Source organism: Mugil cephalus, chromosome 5, assembly GCF_022458985.1.
Source record: "Mugil cephalus isolate CIBA_MC_2020 chromosome 5, CIBA_Mcephalus_1.1, whole genome shotgun sequence".
NCBI lineage: Eukaryota > Metazoa > Chordata > Actinopteri > Mugiliformes > Mugilidae > Mugil > Mugil cephalus.
In genome coordinates this window covers 11,024,488-11,043,305 of record NC_061774.1, presented here as the reverse complement: position 1 = coordinate 11,043,305, position 18,818 = coordinate 11,024,488, and the positions used below count along the sequence as shown (strand labels likewise).

Genomic DNA, 18,818 nt, shown 5'->3' with positions numbered 1-18,818 from the left:
GAGGAACACAGAGAGAGGCTGTATTGTTTCACCACACAAGGTCCCTGTGTGGCTGTCAGCCCCCAGTAGGAGCTTTAGACATGGTATGCATGTGCTGAGCATCTGGTGGTTCAAGACGCACATCTGGAAAAGGGTGAGGTAGTCAGCGGAGGGCTCCAAACTGCGAGGTGAAGAAGTGGGGAATCGGAGCCTGAACTGCCGCAACGCACACTTTTTTTTTCCTGAAGAAACACTTCATGTATGGGTCTGCTGTTTTTGCGACTCTAAAATTACCCAGTTATGATTAGCCATAGGAATGCGGCGGTATTTTTAGCTGCTTAAATCCCTACATATAGACGCTTTCCTGCTCTTTGGCGTGTTTACGGCCCTGCTTCAGTGTCTGCTCCTAATGGCCATTACGACTGTTGTCAGAGGGACGTCTCTAGGAGGACAGAAACAACCCCAGCCGCCACAATCCCACCCCCGAGCTTTTATGAGGTTTCCTGAGACTGTAGTCTGGAATTGGGCTTCGGCGACCACAAACACACTCGCACACATGCACGCATGCACGCAGGCACACCGAGCAAAATGAATGGGGGCTGGAAAATGTTCCTTACTCAGCACCAGGGGGCCGCTTCACCTCGACTGTCCTCTGATTGCATTTGAGGAGCAGCCGGGGACGTGCGCGCTGGAATCAAACTCAAAAAGTTGGGACTTTTACAAATGCATGCAGAACAGAGGGGGCACGAAAAAGTAAAACTTTCATAATAGGCAGGTATTCGCATAAGTGCGTCTGCTTTTGTTACACCAGAAACGTGTAACCTTTAGATGTTCTGTTTCGGAGTGAGAAGCTCTTCCTTCCATTAGTGCCTTTCAGGGGTGTGTGTGTGTGTGTGAGAGAGCTGCACATTTCTCTGTGGCACGAAAACACAGCACAGTAACTCAGCACTGGAATGGAATGAGGGAGGTCAAAGGTGAGTCCTCCGAGGGGAAATAGCTGGAGAAGGCAGAGGGAGACGAGCTGATACGCAAGAGCGTCTACAAGTAACAAACAGCCTTAAGCTGAGGCATATTCAAGAGAAGTGATTGCTGGTAGTCGCTCCTTGGTGGGTTTCTGTTGCCCGGCATTAGCGGTTGCCAGCGTGCGAGTGCGGAGAGGAGAAGTGCGTGACACGAGGGAAGAGAGGAGAGGTATGGAGGGGAAACAGACAGCCCCTGCAATTTTGGACTTGAAACCCCAGATTTGCTTCTGGCTCATATTACCAGAATGTGGAGGTGGGGCATGTTGTCAAACCAAACTATAACTGTAATATGGACTATAATAATGCACTACCATGACTACGGAGGCCAGAAGCATTATTGATCGTTGTCTCAGACCAAAACAAAGGCACGCACACAGAAGGATAACTTCTGCAATGAAACATTAAACAAATTAAAAACAGTTTCTTCAACCTTCCGGTTGCCATGGTCAGTGCCAAGTGTGCAGCGTTGTTTATCAGGCAATATGGAATTTAAAAGCTAGTCATAGTTGCTTCACGGCTGTGGTTTGGGTGTGTGCTGCTACCTTAAACTGGCCCAAGGCAATCCTTTATGTTCTCATAAATAACAGGCCGCTCTCACAGGCCTAAGAACAAAAATCAGCCACCCGCTTTTGTCTCTCTTCCTTTCAGGACGCCTCCTTTTTTCAGTGTTTTGGTAAATAAAAGAGGGTTTAGAGCCCAAGGAGTTTCCTGGGTAGACCGACCCGATTGATCGCTTCATGTATAGACTTGCCGGTGGTTTACATCCCACCCGTAGAAACGGAGATGGGACATTTATAGCTATGAGTGGAATGTGCGGCTCAGGAAGGTATCTGCCTGTGTCGAAGCACAGCAGATGGGAGGTGAGGCAAGGCACAGGGAGGAGAACGCCCTCACCACGCCTCTTGGTTCAATGAACACTTAACAGTACTGTAACACTGTAAAGAAACTGATCACGCAGTAATCTAATCATGTTCAAACACAATGGTATTTGTGTTTGTGTGTCAAATCGCCGGGCCTGGTGTGTTTAAACAGAGGCCAGTGTGACTTAATAGTGTGGCAGCAGTAGCAAGACCAAACCTGTGAAAGGTGTTCCAAGCATCTGCCCTGTTTGGATGAGCCTAGCGTGCATGTTGAATCGGAAAAAGAGGAAGGGGGGGCAGATCATCATGGCTACAAACACTTAGAAACTTTGTGTACCAAAGTAGACCAGAGTTCCTTACTACATTACACACTTTGTGGCATGTGATATTTATCCATACACACACAGGGCATTGCTATGGAAACATCCCTGCAAGTACCTGCCCCCTTGCTTATTATGTTGCTATAGCAGCCATCCCAGAATAGTCTTTTTTTTTCTTTTTTCCTCCTCTGTCCCTCCCTCGTGTTCGTGACTCACAACTTGCAATGGAAACCACAATTCAGTCTGTCTCTCATTCCCCTCTTTTCCCCCTTGCATTCTTTTCTGCACCAAAGGAACAGCTTGCCTTTCTGAATCATCAGCCTGCGTTCGTGTGTACGCAGTATATATATATGTGTGTGTGTGTGTGTGTGTGTGTGTGTGTGGGTGTGTGGGTGTGAGTGTGTGTGTGAGTATGCATGGGATCGCACGCTGAGGGGAATTCCAGGAAGATTACCAATGATGAGTTACTATGGTGATAGCAAATATCAGGCGGTGTGACCTGTGTGTTGCAAGATAGTGTATCTAGAGTACTGCACACTGTCATTAGCTGCCTGTGATTTCTTTTTAGCTGTAATCTCTCCTTGGATACAATCTCAGTGGTTACTTTAGGTCCACTTTGTTTTGAGAAGTCGCAGCTTACTCACAGGCCTCCACAGCAGGATAGCGGAAAAAATAATAAATGAGCTACGCTGTAACGGTATGACATGCGCGTAGTCTGAGCTCAGCCGCATGGGTTAACTAAGTTCCCAGGAAGATCATGAAAATTAAATCAAGTTCAAATAAATTGGAGTTTAAAAAAGAGGTTCACTTCAGTGATGAAGCTGTTTTAACTTTAACTGTAGTTTAACAAGTCAGGATTACGGGTTAGGGTTCTCTTCACAAAAAAAAAAAAAAAACGTTTGGAAATATTTCAATTATAAGTAGTGAATTTTTTATCATGTCATCATCAAGTCAGGGGTCTTCAATGTTTTTCAGGACCCCCAAACTGATGGAGAGATGAAATAGGGACCCCCTACCTACTATATGTGTCCTACATTAAACACGGCCTAGTGCTATTTATAAATACACATTATTATTATTATCAGCTTCAATATTAAGCTATTCCTAATTCCTTTACTAAAATATGTTGGATTCATGTTAATGTGTATTTAAATAAATGTAAGTTTTTGGGAGAAATAAAAAAAAATACATATCTACAAAAAATGTCTAATCAACCAAACATTTTGCGACTCCCCCTGCAGTCTCTCCATGGACCCCCTAGAGGTTGTGGACCCCCTGTTGAAGACCTATGATGTAAGTGACATCAAATAATATCCAAGGGAGAAAATAGCCTGTTACCAGTAAACATAGTCTAAGTCCTTCATTCAAAATTGCTTAGTTAAAGCAACAAGGGTCTGCAATTTTTATTTTTATGTCACTGACAAATATCAACTATCAAAGTGAAAACTATATGTGACGGTGCATGAATTTTGTTCACTACTGTTCCGACAGCATCATGTTCGACAGCAGCCGCCATCTGTTTCAGTTAAACGTATCTACAAAACCACTTCACAGACACGGTTCCCGTCGGCTGACGGACAAAGTGGAGCGTTAAGCTGCTAAAAATATGCAAGGTGGAGACCAAAGCGGAGCTACGAGAGTGGTTGGTCGGCTTAGTTTTGTCTGGTAGACATAAACATAACTCAAAATGAAAGTATAATGTTGCACATTAAATGCAGATTGTGGAGTCGGGAGAGTTTTTAAATCTCTTAAAATATGATAATTTATCGCGATCAACATGTTTTCACTGTACCCAAGGTTTATAAGACTACAGACAAATTGAAACAAATTGAATTAGAAGCAAAAGTTAAAATTCCTGCTAGGCAACAGAAGAGCACTGTCGGGGTTAGAGTTATCACTGACATAATAAGTCATTTTATTGGAGCATTTTACTCTCTAGTCAGGATGAGGTGGGGCTTTTTTATGTAATCACATTTTATAACAGTTATATAAATACATGCCAATTGTTGCATGTGCATTCCTCTTTCTTTCTTTTCGTATTGCTTGGCATAAAACACTGAACGATGCACTGCAAATATGATCCAGGGGCAGTGAAAACAATATGTTCAGTCAATTATTTGCCAAGGTTTGTCTTTAAGGGACACCATGCAGTGCTACTGAAATAAACACTAACAGCAGAAAAGAAGAAAAGAAATCAACAAAGCTTCATCCTGTTTCACTGAAAGTGGAAACAGGAGTAGGAAAATATGACGAGCCTCGATTTCACAATCATTTTGACTGAACTTCTGCAATGCTGTGTTCATCCATCAAAGAGGCGAGCTGAATCTGTGGCGAGTTTGACGTTCTCCACCACCGACAATGCCCCTCTGTCGATGTTTATCTGACTTCGGTATTGACTGGCCAAACAGATCACACAACACTGACAATGTTTCATTGTGTAAATATAAAATCTAATGACGTGACAAAGAACTCCTCTATTTGCAGACAATCCGGTTTGTCTCGGGATCTGGGGCTGCTGTCTACTGAACTGAACTTTTTCGTTTATTGACATTTTCATGTGACCGCAAATGCAGCAAACAAGAGCAAGTCGGTGTCGGTTCATGTAAATCACTATTTTGTTTGGCAGTCAGTGAAAATTACACTCAATCTTTCAGCTCACAACACAAGTCTTAAATACTTTGATACTTCTGAGGGCGTAGGAGAAGGATTTAGTCACAGATTTTTACACCTTGCTTTCATTGTAGTCACTTGTCATGAACATAGAACAAAAGAAAGTATGATAAGAATTACAATCTTATATGTGTCTTGGAATAAGCCCTTCTGTTGTATCTCAGGGTCTTGCACATGATCTTGATGAATCATGCAAAACGACCTTTTCCAAGTTCACTGCTCGCATTGTCTGCATTTAGAAAATAATTTGACATTTTCAAGTGCTAAAGCCTACTGTAAGTTTCTTTCTTTGACTGCACAGTTTGCCAGCCGCCTTCGCAATAACAGTTCCTTTAGGCTAAAAACTGGAGCTCGCTTCTTCAGATTGTTCTCTGACTAAACCTGCAAATGTGCAACTCACACCCATCTGGCTGCTATGCCTACGGGCAGAGCCAAACAGTTGCTCAAGGAACCTTAAATAGTGATTAGGTGTTGTGTCACTTTTGTTTAACCATATCACAAGTTAGAGTTTTTGCTCAGGCCAGCGCCGTGTGACTTCCCATGTCCTGCGGGAGACATTAATCATACGCGCGCATACGCAAACATAACGCGCGCGCACATCCAACCGTCCGTCCCCATCTAATCCTCTGATTTTACTCCCCTCTGCAGTCTGAGCTTCCCTGTTTTCATTGTAGTCGTGGGCTGTGACTCATCCTGTGTCTGAGCCAAGCTATTTGCGCTGTTCACACTGGCTGACACACCTAGGACCAGGAAACACACCCATTCCCACATATCCTTGTATTCAACCACAATGACCTGCCATGAGGCGATGAGGGAACTCTGTTTTTAAAAACATGCAAAATACTCAACGTTTCATTGAACACTATTCATCTTTTGCACACAATCTCTGTCCGTCGCCTCAAGGCTGACTCTCATCTTTATCGGCCTCTGGTCAAATTGAGAATTTGTACATGTTCACTCATTGGGCGTCCATCTGGATCCACGTCACTGGAGCGACCTGCTTCAAAGTTGTAGAGCAGCACACAGCTTGAAAAAGCTCCTGCTGTTTACATGCGGACAGATCACAGAAGTTTTCTATATGGAATATGCAATTTCTGTAAACTGGAATTCTTCAAAAGCAACAAAAGCCACGCCCTAGTGGCCAAAAGGCAAACGCCTGAGGCGCTGAGCAAACAGGTGCAGTAGCAAGCCGCTTTTTGTTAAGACGATAGTCTTTGCTTAAAACTTTATATATGTAAAAATTCACCATCAAATGCATTAAAATTGATCCGAGGAGTTATCAGAAATGATTTTGTACATGTTTTCTCTTTGATTTGCAGAATCCAAACAGTCCGAGGCCTACAGTGGTGTATGTTTGAGACGTCTTTTGTTTATTTAAAAGGCTGTAACCGATCTAAAGGGTAAATATCACACTTCGCAAAGAGTTCTTTCTCGACAAGGATCTCTTCTTGTCTTGCGCGTGGTTGGGGTTACTCCCTTTATCTCAGTGTGGTCGCAACAGCTCGACATCTTCCCTCTTGTGGGAAAGCTGCACCCTTTTTCCTTTGGGGCGCACACAAAAGTTGAGCCGTCGCAACTCACGGTGGTGTAAATTGCAGCAATATTGAAAATGTGTCTGCACACATGTACCGGCGTGTGCGCACCACTCCCTCGATGAACAATTATACGACACAGGGCACAGGGAGGGATGTGGTCATTTCAAGGTGTGTGTTATACCACAGTTATGTATGTATACATCCACATGCCAGCGCATTTGCGAAACTTCTTAGAAGTTCCAACTTGGTGTATTTGTGGGTGTGGCAGAATGTAGGAAGAAGAAGAAGAATGTAGGAGGAAACAGAGATTACAGTTCAATTAAAAATATAAAATACCGAACAGGAAGTGATGGATAAGTGGTGGTCTTTGTGAGCATTACAAATGTCTAAAAATGAATCCAATAGGTTTATATCAGGAACGTCTGTGGATGGTACCTTAAAATTGACATGACTGAGGTCTGTCAACAATCCACCCAATCACTTAGGACAGAAGAAATAGTTTTGTGGGGATAAAAAAAATCTACAGGAGCATCTCAGAGTTATCAAACCCATGTTTTTATCAGAGATTTTTGCCTGTTCGTACCTGCAGTCCCTCGTTCTGAGTCAGTTGGAGGCGCCACCCGGTGTGACTTGCAACTTATCCTCTCATCTCTTTTTTTTTTTTTTTTCTGTCGTAATGAAACACAGTCTGTCACCTGTGAAATATTTAATGCACTGCTTGTTCTGTAAATGCCTGAAATGACTGCGAGTGATAAGAGACGCAGTGCTGAATGACAACAAGGACTCCACAGAGATGTGGCACTATTACAAAATTATGCAGCAAAGTGCGCGTGGTATTCCTCCCTACAATTACAGAGGTTACAATTGCTGTTTTCTGCTCATGGAAGTGCAGGGGGAGAACAGCTCCCGATCTAATCCATGCAATTAGAAATTTTCAATACTTAGCCATACGAATAACGAATGCGGAAAGAAAAGTGGTTTATATGAAAGTGAACAGTTATTGAAGCTCACCAGTCTCTTTGTGCGTAGTGAAAACAAAAGCCTCTATTGTAAATCTAGCCCTGTAAACAGACTCTCTGCCTTTTGTGTAGGTGAAAGACTCACTCCTGAGTAATTTTGTTAATGACAATGTTGTGCGACTTTGTGTGCAGCAGTTTAAATGCGGTAATAGCACGTTTATGTCATTGTCTGCCGTATGATAATCTTTTTCGTGACGTGTTACTCTGTGTACCTCGGTGCTTTTCTGTAGCTAAAGCCAAACGGTGTAAAAAGAAACAAATTCAAGCTGTTTTAAGCTCAGATTAAAACGGATAAACCAAGCTTTGCAAAATAAAGCAAAAATCTCCACATTCCTTCCAGAAAAAAAAAAAAGAAAAAAATAAGAGTTAAGCTATACACATACTCATGTTTAAAACTACTTTAAAACTACTGCTGCATTTTGGAGATATGTGTGTTGGAGAAATGCAATGTCTTCTCTTGAATGTTGCATATCACTGAAGGCCCCTGTGTGAAGCAGTGGGTGGTCCCATGTCTGCCGAGGACCACTCCCTCACACAGGTCCCCTCCCCTGCATTCCCCTCCCTCTGCAAAACAGGAGCCCTACCCAGCTCCCTGTCCAACCACTCTGCTCAACCCAGAGAAGCAGCCGCACAGAAAAAAAAAAGAGGTTAAAATCAACCCGGAGCAGAAGCGGGAGGGAGAAGGGGGGGAGAGAAAACGCCCTGGAAGTCTGGTTGATCGAGAAATAGGAAAGGAGTGACAGAGTCCTTACAGACTGCGAAGTTGAGACAGTGCGAAAGTGCTTTTCTTGGGCTGGGGAGAAGGGGACACGTTTTTCAAGGATGCTCAAGCTGGTGTGAGGCTTCTTGGGCGCAAAGGCTGCGCACAGGTAAAAGATGCACATTTTTCTCACATTAAATCAAATGAAATTGAATTTTTTTTATTCTTGTTATTTTGTTTGGTAATTGTGTTTCTAAACTTTGCCACCTGAACTTCAGACCGTCTCAGCTGTGCTGCAAACTTTTAATACTGCTTTACACACAATAACTTGGTTAAAGTTTAAAAAAGTTTGTTGCGGTTCAACATTCCTGTAATATACCAGGAGGCTCGCGTAGTGAGAATGTGTATCAGCAGTGAGATTGCAATGCCTTTATCCTGTTTTATTATACCTGCTTATCTCGGGTGGTGTCTGTTTGCTTTTCCTCTGGAGACATTTTTTGCTTGGGAAAGTTCTGCATGTTACATGTCTCCACTGCAACTAGTTTGTTTCTATACAACTGTAAGGTGGAAGGGATTTTATGTGGAAATCATCATTCTTTCTAAGTAGTTATGTCCAATAGTGCAGGAGCATGAGAAGTGGGTGTGTACCCACAGCCACCACATGAATGCAGAGGACTTGACTGGAGTTGCGCACTTCGCTTTTCCTTTAACAAAGGTCGTTATCCTAGATGCATGTGCGAGTTGAGTCCCCTCTTGTGGAGCTGATGTTTACATGATTTGTGTTGAATGAATTAAGAACAAAAAGGCTCTCCATTTGTGTTGAGATTTGACTGTTGCGCAACGTGGACGACCTTTGCATACACATTAAACCCTTTCCTCTTGGATCACTTTTTAACTGGACTGGAATGTCAAAAAGGAGTAAATGAAAGCAGTGTGGAAAAAATAGGTCGGGACGATAAAAGAGTCGTAGAGGTTGTATCTGCTGATGTTATCTAGTTTCTCTTATCTGTCCATTGCCCGTTGCTGGAACTTGGAAGTTTAAAAACTGAAGGTACTTCCCTATGAGAGCCTGCAGCAACAGGCTTGGGTGTGGATCCCACTCCTTCACCTCCCTCCTCCCACTTCTTTCTTTTTTTCCTTCCCTCCTTCTTGCTGCGCTGTCTCCTCACAGAGGCACACCCTTTACAGTCAGAGGAAAAAAAGCCCACACGCTGCAGATAGCCGTCGCACTATAACCCTACGTGCATATCCAAAGCTATCCAAAGGGGTGGCAGTAAAATGAAAAGTACTGATCGTAACTTATTTTTCCTGCCTCGTCCCTGTGTTGCCTGGTGCTGTATAATTATCTTTCACGTGTAGTCTGAAAGTCTCAGGCTTTTTCAATGCGAACTGCGTTTGTGAAACGTCTCCTGAATCCATTCTTTAAGAAGATATACCTCTCTTTTATTTATGTTACATAATGCGAAGTTGAAAACTGCCACCGATGCTTGGTTCCGAAGCGCGTACGCGTGCTTTTGTGACCGACATCTCGAAGTCTTAGAACGAGAGAAATTTATTTTTCTCGGTTTTACCTTGGGTCTCCTAACCTGGGCTCCAGGCCAGGGCGTGCAGGGGGAGAAGAAGGGAGCAAGACAGGGAAGGAGAGTCAGCGAGAGAGAGTTAGTGAGGGGGGGATGGGCGGGGCGGGGGTGAGGAGGGGAGTAATGGAATGTAGTGGTTTGGAAAGACAAGCTAATTGAAACCAGGTTTGAGGCATAGAGGGGGAGCTAAGACTTTGCACGTTTGGAGAAAGAGAAAACCCCATTTCAGAAACCCGGCCGTTACGCCTATAGCATAATTAAAGCCCAAATGGCGTGTTTTCATGTGTGGTTTGAGCTGTAATCGTTGCATGTCGTCTGGCCTGTGTTTGATATGACATGGACGACTTCGAGTTGAAAGACGTAGATAAGAAAAGGGTAAGGCAAGATCCTTTGTTGAATCTCAGCTGTAAGGCAAATTTCACTGTGTGCAGTTGCCTGTCCTCAGCGACTCCCTCCTGCCACACCCAAAACTCAGCTCAGACAAGAGTTGCTGCTGCTTACTTCACTCCATACAGTCTTTTCCACAGTGCGCACTCAGCCCACATCACGTGCCCCGCTGCTGTAAATGTCTGGCATTTCTAAAATTGCTCTTGTCAAGGTGATTGTTTATGATAAAGGCTGCTTCGAATGCCACATGGTGACATGGGGGCTAAAAGGTCGTTGGGTAGTAGGTTGCCCTTTAAACCGGGATATGTTTGAATTCTAAAAATTCTCAAATGATGATCGTATGCTGGAACGTATCACGGGTTTTTGCAGGTGCAGATTTGCTGCAAGCAGGGGCGTTATAAAGACATAACAAACAAGACCATAATTCAAGCTCGGAAATGTTCACAGGTCTCTGTAACTGCCTGTAGCTGTAACGCATGTCAGTTAACTCCAATTGGCCTGAGGCGGATGCTGTTTGTGTAAATACTTGCGCTTGTCTACAAGTGCACCAGTACAGAGGCTGTATTATGTTGTCACCTGAAGTCATGCAGGACATTTAGAATTCCAAAAAACCACACCGCAAACTTTTGATGCCGCTTCACTGGTTACATTTTGCTCAGTCGCCGTGGCTGAGATCGGCAGTTAACGATCATTCAGCAGCACTTGCCGCCAGTATGACAAACAGCGCCTTTAGAGGGCTACCCCACGATGGTTTGAAGCCATATCAAAGCGCCACTGCATGTTCCTGCTCCGCTGGATGACAGCGCCGGCGAGAGGAGTGGCGTTGCACGTTCGTGCCACTGTGAAACGCAAGGAAACTGGTCTCTAGCACACTTCCTCTGCCACTTCCTCATGGGTGTGTGGAGAGACAGTGTGTGTGGTGAAAGGAGGGAGGTGGATGTTCTGAGCAAGTTGAAAGGAGAGAGGGTGCTTCACAAAACTTTTCTTCACACTTGGCACGTATTTAGAAGCAGAGCCGAGCGCTCGGACATCCTGGAGCTCCAGATGAAGCCCCACCCTTGAGGCTATTGCATAGAACAATAGCAAATTTGTAGATGCTCAAGATTTCCACTGAGGGAAGTTTCCTAGCAGTTGCAAATAAACATTTAACCATAGTGTGCGATTTTAGAAGGACTTTCGAGGCAATCCACCCAGCAGCCACTCCCTTCTCACCCGTCCTGTGCTGGCTTGGAATGTTTCAGCATGTCCTCAGTGTTCCCTGTGCAGCGCCCATCATTAGCTTGCCTCCTTGTTGAGAAATAGTGATTTGAGAGGTAATAATTAGATAATAATCACAAGTCACATATAATAATCTGCTAAAACCACACCCATCCACGCGTGTCCAATTTAGATTTGTTTACTGTAGCTATGAGCTCGGAGGAATATTTTTAAAAAGGGTGTGAAGGCTGTTTTGCTTGATAAGCCAGTGACTTTCACCGCCGCTCTTCCAAACGTCTGCACGAGGCCAACCCAAAACAAGAGCTCTTATACAACTTCTGCAGCATCGCACAGTCTGCCTACTCACCTCGCCGCCTGAACAGCAGCCCTACCCCCATAAAAACTGTTACGTTGTCCTGTGTGAGGAATGACACGAAGCATCTGTTACCAAAACTCTGCTCGGAGTGAGGCGCCCGAAATGTCAGGGCAGCAGTGCTTGGAATGTAAATTTAGCTTTTTACATTCAGCTTTGTTTAGGTTTTCTTTATCTGGTGCAAGATACTCAAGGATGGCACTCCTCACCCATCCAATAACTCTCTCTTGCTCTAAACAACTCCGCACAACTCTGGTGTGGTCTCAGTACTAGGCATGAATATCCAGCCTTTAAGTTTTACAACTAAGGACGACGTATGTATGTTCGTATATATTTACACTCTGCTGCTTTGGTTGTCTCTTCCTGACCCTCTTTTCTTCTCCATGAATGGACTTGCATTTGTTCAAACTGCAGCTGTCACAGACTGAGACTAATAAATGGCCAAATTAAATTGCGTTTTAGCCGGGGCAGTTACGTGGCTCGAACTGTGTGAGGTTGCTAAGGGCAAACCTCTCGTAACACAACTGTTCATGAAGCTCCACTGCGCAAACCTCAATCTTCTTTGACGTTGGTGTAACTAGTTCTGCTGGTTCACAATTTGCATCCGCCACCGAATTATTCTGAATATCTCTATTCAGAACGAACTCGCCCGTGCTTCTCTTTATCCTATGTATTTCTTCTTAGCAACCCAGTGTTATTGGCTCTGAAACTGCTCATGGGCACCATCCCAGGATCACTTCTCATTTCAGAACAGACCAGTCAAAAAAAGTTGTGTTTCGTTTTTGCGGAAACGTCATTGACGTGTTCTTTCAAATGTCAAGTTGTGTGTACAGCACATAACACTGAATGCACTGTCTCAGTCGAATTTAGACACCCACAACAGCAACAGTGTGTGGTGCCCTTCACAAGAAGAAAGGAAAAACGGGAGAGGGAATTCACAGCGTGATCCTCCCTTCTAAGACCTCTTAAGTGGTATAATAGAGAAAGCCCCATGATAGGAGTCATGGGTTGTTTGGTCATTACCGTCTCATATACTATATTATCTTCTGTCTTTCTGTGATTTTGAGAACTTGTGTCTCAAAATATAATTTACGTGAAAATCAGGTCATAGCCGAAGTATGCTTTCAGCACGACTCCTGGTTTTGTTTGTGAACTCGTAAAAGCAAGAGAGGAGCTTTTTAAGAGTTTTGTTCAGTTTTTCCACTTGGTGCCTGACTCCTGCCAAAGTCACAATGGTTTAATCAGCACCAGGCCAAGTTGGCGTCAGTGGGCAGGCTATGGTCTTGTGCAGGACTTGTGGTTTGGTTCAGGGCTATGTGGACTGTGGGGTGCAGAAAAGAACCATTTATTTTGACGCTCATTCCTTTTATATGCGTCACGCGTGCATGTCCTATCTGCCGCTTTTGAGGAGAGACTGAAGGCTGTGGCCTGCTGTGTCTCTTTTTGTTGTACTTGTTGTGTCAAACTACAATGCAGCAAAGGGAACAGGGAGTCTATTCTGTTTTGACGAGACTGATTTGGTCACTGCTGCTCTCCCTCCCTCTTAGCCACTCTGCACTGAGGTCTTTTTATTTGGCCATAATCAAATCTTATCACTCGCCAGCACCACTGTGCGTGATACACTTACGATGGAGCTGTAATCACAGTCACACTGCTCCTCTCTTCTGTTCACCAAATTGATTGGATTTGGCAATCAGCTCGGTGGATTGACTGAAGCTGCTTTGATCAGTTTCCAGTGAATTTTGACCTACTTGAGCACAAACTATCACAGTCAAACACTTCAGGTGTGTGTTTGCAAGTGACAGGAGGAAAGATAAGGCCCAAGGTGTCATGTAAAATGATAATGATGAGAATGACTGCCATACTAATCATGGTAGTTTAAATAATGAAACTGTTCAGTTACTCTTCATTTGCAAAGAGTGTTTTTCAGGGTGCCTTTTAAACGTGCATATCTCAGTAAACGTGGTGTTCTTGCTTATTTGAGCAGAACGTGGAGGTTTGGGGGGTGTGGTGGACTGACAGCAGGGGGTGGGCACTCAAGCAGGGTACACGGTGGGCGGCGTAAAATGGAGCTGGAGTCAGAGAGAAAGAGGACATTTCTTTGGAGTTAGTCACCGTGGGGAGAGGCTGGGCTGCCTTCCAGCTGGCCTGACGGCTCTATCAAGGAATGTGTGTGACTGGAGGCTGGGTGGGGCCGTGCACTGAGCTGCTCCCTCTGCAAGCAAAGCACAGGGGCGAAGCGACGTGATGTGCGTCGTGGACTGCGGTGTGGTATTTCTACTCACACTGCGCGTGTTTTTGTTCATGCTCCCCTGTCAGCTAGCGCCCGCATTTCGCTTTGCCGAGATACCTGCGTGTGTGTTTATGTGTGTGATCTCACCAAGGAAACAAGTACAGAGGATTGGGGAACTGACTTCTTATCTTTTTGGTTAGTTTAATCTGATGCGGCCATTGTAAATAATAATAAAAAAAGAAACAGAAAGAATAAAAAGAATAAATAAAAAACACTTTACATATTTCTCTTTACAAATCAGAGTACAAATATCACATATACAAAAGCATAATAATTTACAGGCCTCTTTATCTAATCTTGCATCTTGCACCTTTTAAAACTGTCAGTCAGACGGTACCTGAATGCGACTCTGTAACAGGAGCACGGGCCAAAGAGTGTACACAGCTGCTGCGGCGCAAGTCTCCCCACACAAACATAATGACAGCCATGTATTGGCTGCCATTTATCTCAGCTATGTGCTATCTATGTCAGTATAAGACCCACTCAAACACACAGTCAGTAACAAAAACATTCTTGCTCAAAACTTTACAGTCCTTTTACAAGCTTTGCATCAGCGTTAGTGGAACGTTACTTTCACTCTCGTTGGTTTTCATTGGTATTAAATCCTGACCGCTTAACAATTGTTTCTTTCTCACAAACACAGTTATTTGGCATAATTTCCACTAAAGCAGTGAGCAGTTCAGTTTATTGGGCGCGGGGCTTTTGCGGAGGGGGAAGTTAATGATGGGGTAGGACAGCCTGTCTTCGAAGAATGTTTCTGAGGGACATGTTCCCACCGGTAGATGCCTGTCTGTGCTCACATCAGGTCTGGTTCTGTTTGTACTGCGACTGACAAAGAGAAGGCTTTGTTTCACAATATGCTGTTAGGTTGACACAAGAACCCTCAAAAGACATGTAACACGCTGGTCTAGTCACTACGAGTAGAAGTAAGCTTGAGCAATTGCAAATACAATTTCCATCATTTGTTTGTATGGCTGCACATTCGTCCTGTTCTGTTGCAATGGTTTCACACTGAACTCAGCGGTGAAACAAAAGCACAAGAATTCATGTGCATATTTTAAGAGTGCATTTCCTTTTCAAATTCCTTCAGAACTCGATCTGCTTCTATATCTATATAGTATGTTTTTTTTTGTGCGGTACATCAAACAAGTGGCTGGATTTATTTACCAAAAGGGAGTTTTGCATAATTACTTACTAGGGTCAGTGCTGCTGCCACTGGTTGGTTAATTATTATATAAGCACTAAAGGCCCTGATTGGACATCACCAGTCCATTGACCATGTATAGTGAAATACCATGAGTAAATCCTGAGTGTAACCACTGCATTTAGGGCTTTTTGTGTCATATGTAGGCACGCCTCTTAACACAACAGCTTTTGCGATCTCTTAGCCAGTCCTACAAACGACTTCTTAAGTTAATTTACCTTTAACAAATCATATTAACTAAACCTGAATTCCATTTTTGTTTTTTTTGTCAACAGAAGTCAAGAGACGGATCGGACTAAAGCCCTTGGCTTTGCTTGAGCAATCCAAGGTAAGTGTTCTCAGACGTGGTACCAAAACACCACACACTACAACTGTTACTGACTAGATAAAGGAAAGAAAACTGACTTTTGTACTTCCTGTCACTTCAGTCCAAGTCACTGTCACCTCAGAATTATGTTTTAATTGGGCCAGATGCCCAACCTCTGTTGGAATGTCTGCTGCAAAGCTTCCTTTGAACCTGGAAGGTCATGCCTCTGCCATTCGACTGTGAAAGGCCTGCCTTGTAGAAACCTGACACTTGGCTGCTTCTGCGCCCCATGCCTCCGTGTTGCACGCCTTCTTCCTCCCCCACCGACCACCTGTTCCCCCTGAACCCCTATCCCCAAACCTGTCAAAAGCCCGCCAAACTCTGCGCTGTTTTAACTGTTTGTAGTCGGCAGCTGTGGATAATTTATTCCCTTTATAAGGAGGGACAAGCTAGCAGTAATTAAGATGCTTCTGATGGCCAGTGACAGGACATAAGAGATTGTAACCAGAAATGCTCTGGGTTTCATTGTAGTTAACAAGAACTTTTGTGTGGCTGGCTTTCCACACATCCCCCCTTTCACCACACATACCAAGACATAATAAAACATGAAAAACAGACAAGTCTGTCTGTCTCCCTTTACCCTAATTTTTTTCTCCCGGCAAGTTTCACATGCCAGTTTTACTCACATTGCGATGAGCTTTCTGATGTCATCACTTATCAAATTTAAGAATGTGTACACTCTGGCATGTCAGAGAAATGAGTGATTGAGGACTGTGATTGGATTGCTTTGAGTCACTGACTGCATCTCTCATCATTACAGGAACATGACATTTAACTGTACAGCGCTTGTTCACACACACAGATCTGTAGATGTAGGAATTTTGTGGTTGCGCTGTGATTATTTGCCACATTATGGCATATTCTAAGCTTATATAAAGCGAAAAAGAAATACTTGGGACTGAACACAGTAAAAAAAAATATATATATAAAAGATGTCTTGCTGATATTAAATAGTTTGCCCAATGCTTCTGAAGACATGCTTGAGTGATTGTCCCACATTGCATTTCTTCACGATACGCATTGCCTAACATTCCAGTTTTGCAGACATTCCTTTCCTTTTCTTACTTGCGATCCTCACTTTCTTTTTTTACCATTTCCTCTTTCCTCCACATCCCTCCCTCTTTCTATGTTCCTTCCTACCCTCCTATGTTGCTGCGTGCCCAAGGCCCTCCCCGCGGCTTTCTGCCAGCAATATGTCAACACACTGTGAGAACAAGGACGGGCCTAGTTGGTAATTTTCAGTCATGAAAAGATTTGGTTTAAGGACAAATTGTCAGAGGAGAAGTTAAACATTTTATTAATTACATCCTATGTGATTATGTATACATATAAATCAAAGGGCAAAGGCATAGACAGAGATATATTGTTAATCCTTTAAGTGGGAACGTTTTTGTAAGTGCAAGAAAGTTCCCTTCCCCTTGAGACATTTTTTTTTTCTAAATAGTTAATCCAGCCAACAATAATACGTGCCTTGTTTCGTAGTGCTTCATATTCACTGTGGCCTCTCAAGCACAATAGTTCTATGCAATGTCAATAAACTCACGTGAAAAATAGATCGTGTGAAAACTTTGTCAGTACCGTACTGAATGAAGAGAGGATGTGAATACGTTAAAATGGGCACATAATGACCTATGGGGAAAACACAAATTCCTTTTGGTTTCTTCTCAGGATGAGGTCAGAGGAGCATGGTTAGGACACTACAAGTGTCTGCTGGCCTGAGTAAAATTAGTTCATACAAGTTAACTGGATAAAACTGGGTCTTTGGTACTGCGCACTGCCTTGTTATTCACACGTTTTCACTCATTTGTGCTCTAACCGATGCATAAAACTGTTGTGGCTTGAGGTCTTAAAAGATTCGGGTTTCAAGGTGCAATCGGGTCACACTGGCAGACACAATACACCGAGAAGAGGGTGGAGGAAAGAGGGAGAAAGAAAGGCAATATCAGGTTGTAGGAGCCTGTGAGTGGTTGGCGTCATGTTTGGCATAAGCACCATCCTATTCTCTGGTACGATCACTCCCCAGAGGTCCTGGCTTGTGTTATTTAGTCGTGGGACTCTGCAAAAGGCTATTTTTGAGAGAGGGTTTAATATTACCTCAAAGCATTGCATGCATTCTTCAGAACTCCCAATCACACAGAGCCTGTCTATTTTTTGACATGTGTTAATTGGCATACATGTGCACTTGGACGCAGTCCAACAAACTCTGGAGAACAGTCAGTCACAAAAGTTGTTCTTTTTGTTACTACATTCGCTCACTGTTGCTCTGTGCAAGGAATCAGGCCAGCAATATGGCAATAATTTGATACGCAACCTAAATTTCCTATGGAAAAATACAAAATCTAAAACATAGTTTTGTCAGCAGACAAACAGGTCTCTTTCCCTTTCACATTCATACATAAAAAGCTATATTCACCACTTGGATTTGCAGTTTCACATCTGAGCAAATAAACAAAAGCACCAGCGTAACATGCTGTATATTGGCAGTGCAGCAAGAGTGGCAGATGGTCGTTGAGTGAGGGATACATTTTACCAATCCTTTTGAAACAGATGTTTCTTTATCTTGCCTCAGGTTCCCCTTGCTTCCAGCAGCTGGTTATCTTGCTGAACAGTGTGTCTGTTTCAGGGAATGAGGAAGGGATTTGTGGCTTACTGGTGTAATTGTATTATTTACAGTTGTGCTAAATTGCTCAGAAGTATGGTAGTAGAATACTATAAAGTATATAATGAATAAAATAAAATAAAATGTCAGGAGAATTTTTTTTTTTTTTTTTTCAAGCATAAGGGATATTTTTGATCACACGGGAATTACAGATTTGAAACTAGAACTGTTGCAAGGTATACTTCTATACTACTAGTCTCTTCTTTGTCTCCCTTGAAATGTTAGAGGTGCTGGGGTTTTGAATTTGCCAGTCTGATGTTTGGATTCTGTATATTCAAATGTATATTTCAAGTGTATATGGACTTCCTTCCAGGTTTCTGGTAAAAACACCAGCAATCAATCACCATCGCGACAATAATATTATATTTCTCTTGTGTTAGCAACAGACAGGCTTTTGCTATTTGTATGGGTTATACGCAAATAGAAAAAATGTATTGCAGTCTGGAGGCCTTCTGGATACTGATTATATGGTGATAGTTCAGGTGGATGCATGGGTTGGTTGGTTATTAATGTTAAAGATTTCAGTTTGGTTTCGTCGTGTAAATACCAGAGCAAATGACTGAATCCCAAAACAATTAAGTCACCTTGGACAGCAAGAGTGTATTATATGACTGCAGTGCATTCATATAATACACAAATGCAAGCATGCATGA

At 43.2% G+C, this 18,818-nt stretch overlaps 1 protein-coding gene across 1 annotated transcript in view; it reads left to right on the top strand.

Moving 5' to 3' along the window:
• Positions 1 to 8,009: 8,009 nt before the first annotated feature.
• Positions 8,010 to 18,818, top strand: part of ahnak (AHNAK nucleoprotein) — a 33,574-nt gene continuing 22,765 nt past the window's right edge. Inside the window, 2 exon segments of the mRNA XM_047584603.1 lie at positions 8,010 to 8,274; positions 15,415 to 15,467. The gene's annotated coding sequence lies outside the window, so the exon portion shown is untranslated.